Source organism: Leuciscus leuciscus (genome assembly GCF_965113295.1).
Source record: "Leuciscus leuciscus genome assembly, chromosome: 4".
Lineage (NCBI taxonomy): Eukaryota > Metazoa > Chordata > Actinopteri > Cypriniformes > Leuciscidae > Leuciscus > Leuciscus leuciscus.
Window position 1 is genome coordinate 50,361,547 of NC_138728.1, and position 12,507 is coordinate 50,374,053.

General features: G+C 36.9%; 1 protein-coding gene and 1 long non-coding RNA gene across 3 annotated transcripts in view; both read left to right on the forward strand.

Annotated features, from left to right (window-relative positions):
* The window catches only part of LOC309496509 (stonustoxin subunit beta-like), a 28,994-nt gene extending 28,016 nt beyond the window's left edge, over positions 1 to 978 (forward strand). For both annotated transcript variants that reach the window (XM_082166494.1, XM_082166495.1), the window contains exon 5: positions 1 to 978. This exon is cut by the window's left edge and continues 2,069 nt beyond it. The gene's annotated coding sequence lies outside the window, so the exon portion shown is untranslated.
* The window catches only part of LOC309497093, a 119,238-nt gene extending 110,161 nt beyond the window's left edge, over positions 1 to 9,077 (forward strand). The window contains exons 2-4 of the long non-coding RNA XR_014205375.1: positions 7,657 to 8,036; positions 8,538 to 8,593; positions 8,810 to 9,077. This is a non-coding gene — a long non-coding RNA (uncharacterized lncRNA). The remainder of the gene's footprint in view (positions 1 to 7,656; positions 8,037 to 8,537; positions 8,594 to 8,809) is intronic.
* The last annotated feature ends 3,430 nt before the right edge of the window (positions 9,078 to 12,507 follow it).

Consider the following 12,507-nt stretch of genomic DNA (forward strand, 5'->3'; position numbering starts at 1 on the left):
TATTACAGCAGAAGCTCTTGAGTTTTTCCTCTGTTTCTGATTATTGTTCTGTGTATTCATTTACACTCCTGCTTCTGTTCAGTTCATCACACACAGTCCTTCATTAATGTTGGTCAAAACGCTGTAAAAGTGAATCAGCATGCACACATGCTACAATGTTCTAAATGTCATAATCATTTGTTAACAAACAAGTATTCATTACTTCAATGATCTCATTGTACTCTGCCTTTAATTATTACATTGTTTAAATTAATGTACTTATCAAACTGTGATTTTGTATATCAGATTGTTCAGATGCAAAAGCCTCTAGGTGCCATCTGAAATTTTCTTCTAGAATGTGTTAAAGGAGATGATGATTTTGCAATTATACTGCCTTGATTAATGCTTGATTTGCTTTTAACTGATGTAACAAAAATACTTTTGGTTAAGTAGATATATGTAACCCAATTATTAATGCTGTACGGAAAATGTATTGTGTGATTTTACTATTATCAAGAAAACTACTTACTTGCATGAAATGTATGTATTGACTGATTTAGAGTAGAAAGCATTTATGTATTAGAAATTGCTTTTATGATAAATGAGAAACTAGAAAAAATATGTAGCGCTCCAAACAGGAAAAAAAGTCCTTGTACTACAGGTGCATAGAGCCAATGGTATATTGGAAAATGAACAAAAAAGGGTGGCTGGCCGCACACTGATCCACTCAAGACTGAAAGTCTACAAAAGCATTTTTTATTTTATAAATTGCATTGTGCAAAAAGTGCAAAGTGCATGCGAGTTAAAAACAGATACCAACAAGCAAAAGTTTCAGCACATTGCTATCTTCAGTGCTCGTTAGGCAAACAACATTCACCCTTTTTAACCCAATATGATACGCAATATGATATCAGTGAGGAAATAATTGTTTGTTATGTTTTTCCTGCTTAAAAACAGACACTATAACAATATCAATAAACATTTTCATTATTTTTAAAATGTATTTATTAATTAAAAGTTTGTTGCCTCAAGGCAACATTGTACCACAATGGACAAATTTAAACATTTGACATTTTCATGAAAAAAAATGTATATATTTATTGAAAACATCAATTTCTTTAACTAAACACTTGAACAAACATATTTATCAAGTTTTTAATGAATTACACATTTCATATTTAATAAAAAAGTAACATTTATTATCCAGCTGTTGCCCTCAGGCAACATTGTACCATCGTGGAACGCAAGTACTACAAACCATCATATCATCAAGTTATCATATCAAAACATTACAATCGGTGTTGTTTCAAGGTAAAACATCAACAATCACCATAACCTCATCCTAACTCTGCTGTCTCACCGGTAGAGGAGCCAGGCCTCAACAACAGCAAGATCAAACATGTGGAAGACCTCCCTGGCCGACCTAATGACCCGTGTGGGTTCAGGGCCTGATGGGAGCCCCCCGATTATCCGAGACCCCCAGAAATAGCGCCGCCTTCATCCTCAGTTTGGCGCCACTCGCCCCGGTCCCACTAACCCACTACTTGTCCGATTGCCCACTATAGTGGCCAAATGTCCCGTCGACCCCCGCTGACAAATCACAAGCCACGCCCCTGTCCCACGAACCAACTATTTGTCCGATTACCCACTATAGTTGCCAAATGTCCCTTTGACCCCCCTGACCGGTCCCAAGCCATTCCCCCGTCCCACGAACCCACTATTTGTCCGATTGCCTACTAGTGGCCAAATGTCCCGTTGACCCCCCTGACCGGTCCCAAGCCATTCCCCCGTCCCACGAACCCACTATTTGTCCGATTGCCTACTAGTGGCCAAATGTCCCTTTGACCCCCCTGACCGGTCCCAAGCCATTCCCCCGTCCCACGAACCCACTATTTGTCCGATTGCCTACTAGTGGCCAAATGTCCCGTTGACCCCCCTGACCGGTCCCAAGCCATTCCCCCGTCCCACGAACCCACTATTTGTCCGATTGCCTACTAGTGGCCAAATGTCCCTTTGACCCCCCTGACCGGTCCCAAGCCATTCCCCCGTCCCACGAACCCACTATTTGTCCGATTGCCTACTAGTGGCCAAATGTCCCGTTGACCCCCCTGACCGGTCCCAAGCCACGCCCCTGTCCCACGAACCAACTATTTGTCCGATTGCCTACTAGTTGCCAAATGTCCCGTTGACCCCCCTGACCGGTCCCAAGCCACGCTCTCGTCCCACAAACCCACTATTTGTCCGATTACCCACTATAGTGGCCAAATGACCAGTCGGTCCCCGCTGACCACTCACAAGCCACGCCCTCATCCCACAAAACCACTATTTGTCCGATTACCCACTATAGTGGCCAAATGACCAGTCGAACCATGCTGAGTTTTCAGTTTGCAAAAATGCAAATACATTTAGATAATTCATACTTCCTTTCCTTACAAATAAAATATACTTTCAAGTATTCAAACCTAGTATGCCTGGTATGGCCTTATGTGATTCCATTATGGTACAATGTTGCCTCGAGGCTACATGCAGTTTTATGTAATTTCCTATTAAATATTTGATGATATATAATGTAAAGTTTTTGAAAATACTTCTTTACTTACCAATGAAGGTGACTGATTTTTTGTAACTGATTATCTGGACAGAAATTAGTGAAAAATGCCCTTTTCAGTGGAGAAAATATGGAGTCATGTGACATGTGCATGTGTGCTGAAAGAGGGACCAAAATGGACCCCTGTGGGTCATGTGGCCACTCTTTTACATTTTCATTGGTTAGTATTTGAGTCCCCCTCCCCTTAGAGAGCATTGACTAATTACATTTTATTACGTTTTTATTATAAAAAATCTAAAATAGACTATGTTGCCTGGAGGCAACACCGTACCATAGAGGGTTAAGCAAGTCAGCAATTAAAGACATCAGCTGGATACAATTATCTCAGATAAACCTCAATTCCATGTCACAATTGCTCTTCCTGTACCAAGTATGTTAAATGTAAATCATTTACACATCCTCATACACTAAAAACGTATAAGATCAGACAATTGATTACTTGTAAGAGTACATATGTTATCTACATTATCATTTGCCCATGTTCACAACTATATGTTGGCAAAACTATATGAGCATTACGCACAAGAGTGATTGAACACAAGTGCCATTAGGAGACAGGATGATACATCTTCAATTTCTCGTCATTTTAAGTCTGCTAACCACTCTCTGTCTGACATGAAGTTCCAGTATGGGGTTATTATTGTTGCATTATTCCAAATAAATAGATTATGATCCACAAATAAATGTAACGAGATTCACAAAAATATATCAAATTCACAAATAAATGTAAAGAGTTTCACAAAAAAATAGGCGGGAACAGAGGGAACAGATATCGTTATTGGACTTGAGACCAACAACAGACAGTCAGTCTTCAACATGGCCGATCAGGAGGCAAGACAGGTGAGTGATGCTAATCACAGCATCATTGTAATAATACCCGAAAGAAAACATTTAACTTTATGTGTGTGTGTGAGAGAGAGAGAGACATTTACACCCTCTCTCTCTCTCATGTCATGATGTAGCATGCTACGGTTTAAAATATTTTTGGTATATAATTAGCCCTCTACTGTTCACTTAGTTTTTTCAAAATCTAAGAATATAAATTCTATACTGTGCAGTATTCACCAATCATTAGACTAATATTTCATTATGAACAAGGTTTATTGCATTGAACAAATGTTTTGTTTATGTGGTAATGCATTATAGGACCCAGTGAGGCAACAAGTCCTTCATAGACTACTTTCCAGGGTGACTTATGCTCTGGAACACCCTCCTCTGGACATTGAATACTTGCAATTTATTTGCCGTCAAGAAATGACTTTGATTACTGCCATGTCAGCAAACATTGGGATTTCACAGGACTTGGTCAGAGGTTTGATGGACTTGGATTTTATTCAGCAGCACAAGGATTTGTGGTTAGTTTTAAAAAGTCTTGGTAAAAATATCTTGATACAAGAATATATACACATTTTAAGAGTGTCAGGCTTATTTTGAGGGAAAGGTTTGGTTTTAAATATCTTGATATAAGAATATATACACATTCTAAGAGTGTCAGGCTTATTTTGAGGGAAAGGTTTGGTTTAAATATCTTGATATAAGAATATATGGGTGGTTCTTCAACTACGGGCACTTTTGGCCTTGTGAATTTGAGGTAAAAAAAAGTGTTCAAATCAAAATTGTCACAGTCTAACAGTTAAATATAACTAGTCTAGTTTAATGATCCATAAGAGAACGCACTTACATTATAAGACAAATTGGTGTTTTTTGACATATTTTCCGATCCGCACTGAACAAATGTCATTTCCATCACATGTAAATATTTGATTATTATTTAAAATTATTATGATATACATAATTTCTTAACAGTGTAAGAGCACTTTCACACATAGTTTTACCAATTTATACCTATATTGCAATTACCATAGATTTGTGGATTAAGTAAATTAATTGTCATGAGGCCAAAACACAAAGCTTACATCCACCACAACCTGAAATATAATATTGCATTGGTTAGATACATTTCAGAAAAATAACTACTTGTGTTATTACATTAAGTGGAACATTATCCCATAAACTATGCAGACATTTTTAATGAGTGATTCGAATTTTGTACATATTTTCTAAAAAGTTACGAGGTGGTGGAAATGACTGGGTGTTGTGGAAATGACAATGAATGGACGTCCATGTAGAATAACAGAAAACATTTATTTGAAACTCATTTAACAAATCATTATCCATTAGTCTGTTTGGTTCCATAACCAGATGAACAGTTACAGTCTTACTGTAAACAACTTTAACCACAAATAGTCACAAAAAAATTTAAGTTACGCATAAATTGTAATTGTAACATTCTAATTGTAATAAAACTTTATTAAAAAGATAAAAGTTATTATCTAATAATAATAAAATATTCATATGCAGCCACTCAATCTATGAATCACCTTGTAAGCATAAATGTCATTTCCACCTCACCTTTGTCATTTCCACCCAAGAAGGTAATGTGGTGGAAATGACGGTGGTGGAAATGACAATCCTACAGTATTTTGTAAAAAAATCCAAGCTAGTATTACAGATTAGCTATGAATTGGTAGTTAGCATTGCATGCATGCAAAATACATCTATTTGTGTTAAAAAATCAATTTATTTACAAACTCATTTATTGTTACGCCATGTTTGGAAAGGACATACAATAAAAATATTTTCATTTCAAGCAACATTTACCTTGAGTTTTCTTCTCCAAGTTGCTGAATAAATTTAAAATCTCCTCCATGTCAGACATGTGCTGTGATGTCATTGTTCATCTCCATAGAAACTATCCAAACAATCTTTCAAAAAAACTTTTTAAAGGGACATTACAGTGTTGTGGTGGAAATTACGGCAATACTGTGGGACAACTACATTTTGTATATAAAATCACATTAATAGTTGTCTGACCTTAAATACCTCAATTATGTTTTGATTCTTTTACTGATACTTTATTCAGTCATACTAAAAAAAAATAGATAAATCTTTTTTTTACACTTCTTTTTCATTATTGAAGATCAGAAGTCTGGGTGTGGGACAAGCACAAAACAGCAATATTTGCATGTATAATGATGTTTAAAAAGGTAAAAAATCATCGTAGACTACCGGTAAAAAGTTCCTAAAGTACTTTCATTGTAAATTTAACTATGAAAGTGTTAATTTTTCAAAATTAAATGTTTTTTATAAAATATGATCAAAGGACATGAAAGTGCCCGTAGTCTAAGAATTGCCCATATACACATTCTAAGAGTGTCAGGCTTATTTTGAGGGAAAGGTTTGGTTTAAATATCTTGATATAAGAATATATACACATTCTAAGAGTGTCAGGCTTATTTTGAGGGAAAGGTTTGGTTTTAAATATCTTGATATAAGAATATATACACATTCTAAGAGTGTCAGGCTTATTTTGAGGGAAAGGTTTGGTTTAAATATCTTGATATAAGAATATATACACATTTTAAGAGTGTCAGGCTTATTTTGAGGGAAAGGTTTGGTTTTAAATATCTTGATATAAGAATATATACACATTCTAAGAGTGTCAGGCTTATTTTGAGGGAAAGGTTTGGTTTAAATATCTTGATATAAGAATATATACACATTCTAAGAGTGTCAGGCTTATTTTGAGGGAAAGGTTTGGTTTAAATATCTTGATATAAGAATATATACACATTCTAAGAGTGTCAGGCTTATTTTGAGGGAAAGGTTTGGTTTTAAATATCTTGATATAAGAATATATACACATTCTAAGAGTGTCAGGCTTATTTTGAGGGAAAGGTTTGGTTTAAATATCTTGATATAAGAATATATACACATTCTAAGAGTGTCAGGCTTATTTTGAGGGAAAGGTTTGGTTTAAATATCTTGATATAAGAATATATACACATTCTAAGAGTGTCAGGCTTATTTTGAGGGAAAGGTTTGGTTTTAAATATCTTGATATAAGAATATATACACATTCTAAGAGTGTCAGGCTTATTTTGAGGGAAAGGTTTGGTTTAAATATCTTGATATAAGAATATATACACATTCTAAGAGTGTCAGGCTTATTTTGAGGGAAAGGTTTGGTTTTAAATATCTTGATATAAGAATATATACACATTTTAAGAGTGTCAGGCTTATTTTGAGGGAAAGGTTTGGTTTTAAATAAGTATTTAAAGTCTTAAAATAAGACTAGCTAATATGGACGTCCCCTCTCAATTTAGACTATTTCTAAAAATAAGCTCTGAAAAGGAGATAAAATTAATAAATCTGGTACAACAAACATGCTCTTAATATTGCTTTATTAACTCCAACTGCAAAAGGCAAACGATTGTTCAAAAATTACAGCAATGCATCATATCACAGCAATTGGTAAGCCTATTAAAACAAAGCTTGGTAGCTTGGTCAAGGTTACACAGACACATCACTGAGAAAGTGAATATATATTTTAAAAAAGGAGACCAAGAAAAACAGAATTATTTTGTTTTAAAATTTAAGCAACTGCTGTCTATAAGAACCTGATGAAAACAACTGCTGTCAACAATTAGTGATCAAAAGACCTATGTCTGACTTTTTCCCTACTCCCCAATGAACTTTTTCCACTCCAAAGTGGCTTTTTTGTAGGAAGAAGTTGCATCACGCTCATGTATTGCATCTGAAATTACTTCTGTCTGAAGCACAGACAGTAAAGTTGCAACAAACTTTGGGTACACAAGATGAAGGGCATAATAGTATGCCATTAGGTAGAGAACACCTTCGTGGAGGTCTTCTTGTGGAAAGGTTGTCACATGTGAAGTCCCAATGGCCAACATGCAGTTGTCCTCTGACACAATCAGGACAGGACTGAAGAGTGGTCTCCCCTTGAGGAAGGAATCTGGGTTTTCTGTTGGCTAGAAATACAAACACAAAAATGACTGAGCAGTACATCTTGATATAAATGACCACTTCTCTATTTCTCTTGGTCTTGTAGAAATATAAACAAGGTTGTATGTCTTACCTCAAGGATGTGCAGCATTGCTTCACTTGCATGTCCCATCTTTTTTGGTGGGGCTACAGGTGATGGAAACATCTCTGGAAGAGCCTTCATCAAGGCTATAGAGCATTTCACTATTGAGGAGAACAAATAGGCTGCGTTCCAAACCGCATACTTCCCTACTATTTAGTATGGGAAAAAGAGTAGGCGAGCGAAAAAGTATGTATGAATCCAAAAGAGTAGGCGAGAATTACCTGGGTGACGTACTAATTATCGCGAGATTCGGACTTAAGTGCGTCCGAATATGCCTACTTTCCTACAATATAGTAGGCGAAAACAGTACGTGAAGGAAGCAGTACGTTAGAAACATCAGTATTCATAAAAGAGTAGGCGAGAAGTTCCCGGATGGCTTACTGCTTCCGGACAGATTTTCGAGTGCTCAACCGATGGATACTCTTCTATCCCAGGAGGCCACGCGAGAGGATACGTCATTATCAAACATCGCAGAGATCGGCGACGCGGGTGCTTTCAAATGTGAGTAAACACAGTTCCTTTTGTTAAAATTGCATGTTTTGAACTACTGTAGAGTAAACTGTTGAATTGTTGAAGGTGTAAAGACGTTACACAGTAAGTATAGTTGTGATTTTGCTGTAAAAACACGTTTTATTATGTATAACGTTAGCTAACAGGGGAGCTCCAGTAAGGACACGTACGTTACGTCTCTAAAGTGGATTTACATAAACCATATAAACCTTAAAGACGCTTATTTTAAATGTCTATTTACATCTGACAGGAAAATCTTGAAATATCACAACATGAAATAGACATCTGAGTGATGAATGTGTGCTATTATGTAGAACAAATCTATAAAGTAACTAACGTTAAACATAAGTTATCTATTTTATTTGTCCATTAGTAGTTAATAAATTGAGGAACATTTATGTTGGATAAAAAGTTAAAACAACCTCAACATGTAAATGTAGTGTTGAGTTCATAAATCACAGAGGTAACGTGAATCTTGTCTGGATGTTACAGGGTCAGATGAACAGATGTGTGTTTATCCGGTGGAGAGTGGCTCATGAAGGCTTTGAGTGAGTATACTACAGAAATTAATAACAACTATTTAAATCTTAAGTTGTAGTTTATTTTAATTATTGTAATTTCAAACAGAGCTACAGCACCTTTCTGATTCTTGATATCTGTACATTTGCGAAAAAAAGCGTTTTTGTCTTCTAAATAATACTGAAATCAAATGGCATTGTGTGGTTAAAATGACTGCTTTTGTGTTATGTTTGTGCATTTTGTAGGATCTGAAATGTCAGCAGGCTGGTGTGAGCACTGAGGATGAGGAGCCCAGAGCTGAATCCTGGAAACGGTGCCATGGATGAGACCCTGCATCACTCCACCTGCCCTTATGAGACCCTCCATCACTCCGCCTGCCCTTACGAGACCCTCCATCACTCCGCCTGCCCTTACGAGACCCTCCATCACTCCACCTGCCCTCCATCACTCCACCGGCCCTTACGAGACCCTCCATCACTCCACCTGCCCTTACGAGACCCTCCATCACTCCGCCTGCCCTTACGAGACCCTCCATCACTCCACTGCCAGAAGGATGTGGGGTTCAGCGCCTGTAGTCTACATACATGATTGTAGTTTGAATAAAGCTTTGTTTCATGTGTTGACTTGTATATGCATTTGTTTATTGTGTGATGGTGACTTTCATTCATTCTTTTACTAATTTATTAATATTTTTCATTGTTATCAGTAAATAAAATATAATTATTTAATTAATGTTTTATTTAATTGTTTGAAAGAAAATGTAGATATGTTCACTATATACACATCTAGAGTGTATTCAATCATGCATAGCTATGTCATATGACATACATTACAATTTGTTTGTTTTATTGAATTATATCATTTTCAGTAAAAAGTAATATAATTAAGTATTGGTCAGCATTTATCGTTGTTATTATTGTATGTTTTGGGGTGGGATAGCAATGCAATTCATTCTGAGGTAATATTAATTTTTAATATTAATGATAGCCTACTTAAATTTTTCGAGTATAAAATCAACAGTTTTCCTCCAAAGGTGAATCTTCGCACAGCTGCCCTTTGTGCAGACATTACAAACGCTGAGGAAAACCATTCTAGGTAGGGCTGTCGAGTTACTGATGTTATAAGGTAATATATATATATATATATATATATTATGGGTTTTGTTGTGTTTCTATACCGCTGTAACATCCAAATCCTTCTATAACATTCCCATAACCTATTACAATCAAAGATTGCCCTTACCTCTTGGTTAAAGATGCTATAAATGGCTTCAGGGTCCTCGGCGGTGTCCGATCCAGTTCAGTCCGGGGTCCGTTTCACTGGGCTTTTGCTTAGTATTAATATCTTAACTATATCAAAGTAAAGATATTTCCAGGAAAAAATCACTCTGAGACTTGTTTAAAAAGTTTTTCGAATCACCAAAAAATGGTTTCGTTTTACTTAAAAAAGGTTTCAGAATAATACAAAGACAATGAATTCAAAAAGGAAAAAATAACAGAAATGCGTATAGGTCTTCACCTCGAATTGCGGCCCCGAGCAACAGGAAACAAAACCTTTTATATGGTTTGATGGGGGCCGTCTTAAGCGTTTAGGGCTGTCCCTCACAATGAAGCAATTCTTAGAAGAATAAAACAATTGGTCTGGAATCTTCCATGACCCTAAAGCTGTTATGCAATAAGCATGTGTGTGTATAGGTTATCTCATATGCACCACCTACGCTAAAGAGCTTAATATACATTTTTTTTATTTTTTATTTTTTTTATTTATGCAGATTTTTTACATACATAATACAAACAATACAAAAATAAACAAACACAAACAGCCAGCAATCGCACATAATATAAAAAGGAAAAGGTATACATATACGTGTCCATTCACTGAGCAGATGCCCTAAAACGTCCACAGATTAAGTCAAGGAAGCCTGTACCTGAGGGGAGTGAGGGACTCAGTGAGGATAAAAAATAAATAGAATAAAAAATATATATATAAAAATGAATAAATTAGGTCCCAGTTTGTGGGCTCTTCTTCCTGATGTAATCTATGAAAGGGCCCCAGATCTTCTTGAATTTATCTAGAGAGTTAGACATAGAAAACCGTATTTCTTCAAGGTATAAACAGGAAACCATATCATTAAGCCACCACTTGAAACAAGGAGGGGAAGCTGATTTCCACTCCTTTAGGATAACTCGTTTTGCGATGGTCATACCAAACATGAGGGCTTGTTGTAAAGCAGAAGGAAGAGCCAAAGAATCGTTGGAGCAGCCCAATATCACTAAGAGACAGTCAGGAGCTAGTTGTCTATTATAAACAGCACTGTACAAACTGAAAATGTCAACCCAGAATCTTGTGAGCTTAGAGCAGGACCAGAAAAGATGCCCAAGAGTTCCCTCAGCTGATTTGCATTTATCACAAGTTGGGGAAACAGCAGGAAAAATTTTATTCAGTCTAGTCTTGGAATAGTGCAACCTATGAACTACTTTAAACTGGATAAGCTGAAGTCGAGCATTAATAGAGCATGATTTTATCCTGTTTAAACCTATCGCCCATAACTCACCAGATATAACTTCGCCAGTGTCCTTGATCCACGCCTCTTTAATATGGAGAGATGGGGTTGCCACAACGAAGAGATTAACCAACCGAGAGACCAAATGTTTGGAGGTGGGAGGGGTGGTCATTATATCAAAAAAGTCATGTTGCATGGGGGTCGCATTTAGAGGAGAAGAAGTATGCTTGACAAAATTCCTAATTTGTAGATAACGAAAAAATTGATTAGTAGAGAGTTTAAATTTAGCCTGGAGTTGGGCAAAAGAAGCAAAGTGATTATCAATGTAGAGATCTCTGATAGTAGTTATACCTTTATTTGACCACTGCATAAAACCAGCATCCATCATACCAGGCTTGAAACAGGGGTTCTGACATATGGGGGCATGAATTGACTTTTCTGGGAGGTTCAGAATTACCTTGATTTGCTTTAAAATTTTTATAGAGTTGCAGAGTAAGAAATTATTCCATAACGATTTAATTTTAATATCAGGTTTTGAGAATAAAATGGCTGACAAGGAGGCACCAGTAAGTGACACAGCATTACTAAGCTCAATCTCAGGCCATCTAGGGCCGGGACCGCACACCTCTGACCCCACAGCCATGGACTGATTCCAGAAAACCCATGCTCTGGCGTTACAGGCCCAGTAGTAATGCCGAAAGACAGGCAAGCCTAAACCACCCTCCTCCGTGGACTTCTGTAAGTGGGCCTTTGAAATACGGGCAGGCTTGGAGGCCCAGACGAAGGGCATGATAATAGAGTCTAACGTCTTGAAAAAGGAAGAAGTGAGGAAGATGGGCACATTCTGAAATAAATAAGTAAATTTTGGGAGCACAACCATTTTAACAATGTTGACACGGCCAATCAATGAGAGGGGGAGAAGTTTCCACTTATCTATCATACACTTAAGCCTGCCAATCAGATCCATATAATTAAGTTTAAAGAGAAGTTTTGGATTTCTGGGGATGTTAATCCCCAGGTAAGAAAAATGTTCATGGGATACTCTAAAGGGCAGATTATGAAGAAAAATGGAGTCAAGACCATTAGATAAAGGCATAAAAACAGATTTCTCCCAGTTTATAGTAAATCCAGAGAGTCGTCCAAAGCCATCTATCAGATTAAGAAGGGGTGAAAGGGATGTTTTTACATCTGAAAGGGTCAGAATTATATCATCTGCGTATAGACCAATGGTGCACTCGGATGTGCCGCACCTTATGCCGGAAATTTGGGGGTTGACTCTAATGGCAATGGCCAGCGGCTCAAGAGCTAAAGCAAAGAGCATTGGAGAGAGGCAGCAGCCCTGCCTGGTGCCGCGGTGTAATGGGAACGGTGGAGATCTTTCGTGATTGGTTAGAACAGAAGATTGGGGAGCAGCATAAAGCATTTTTAATAAATTCATAA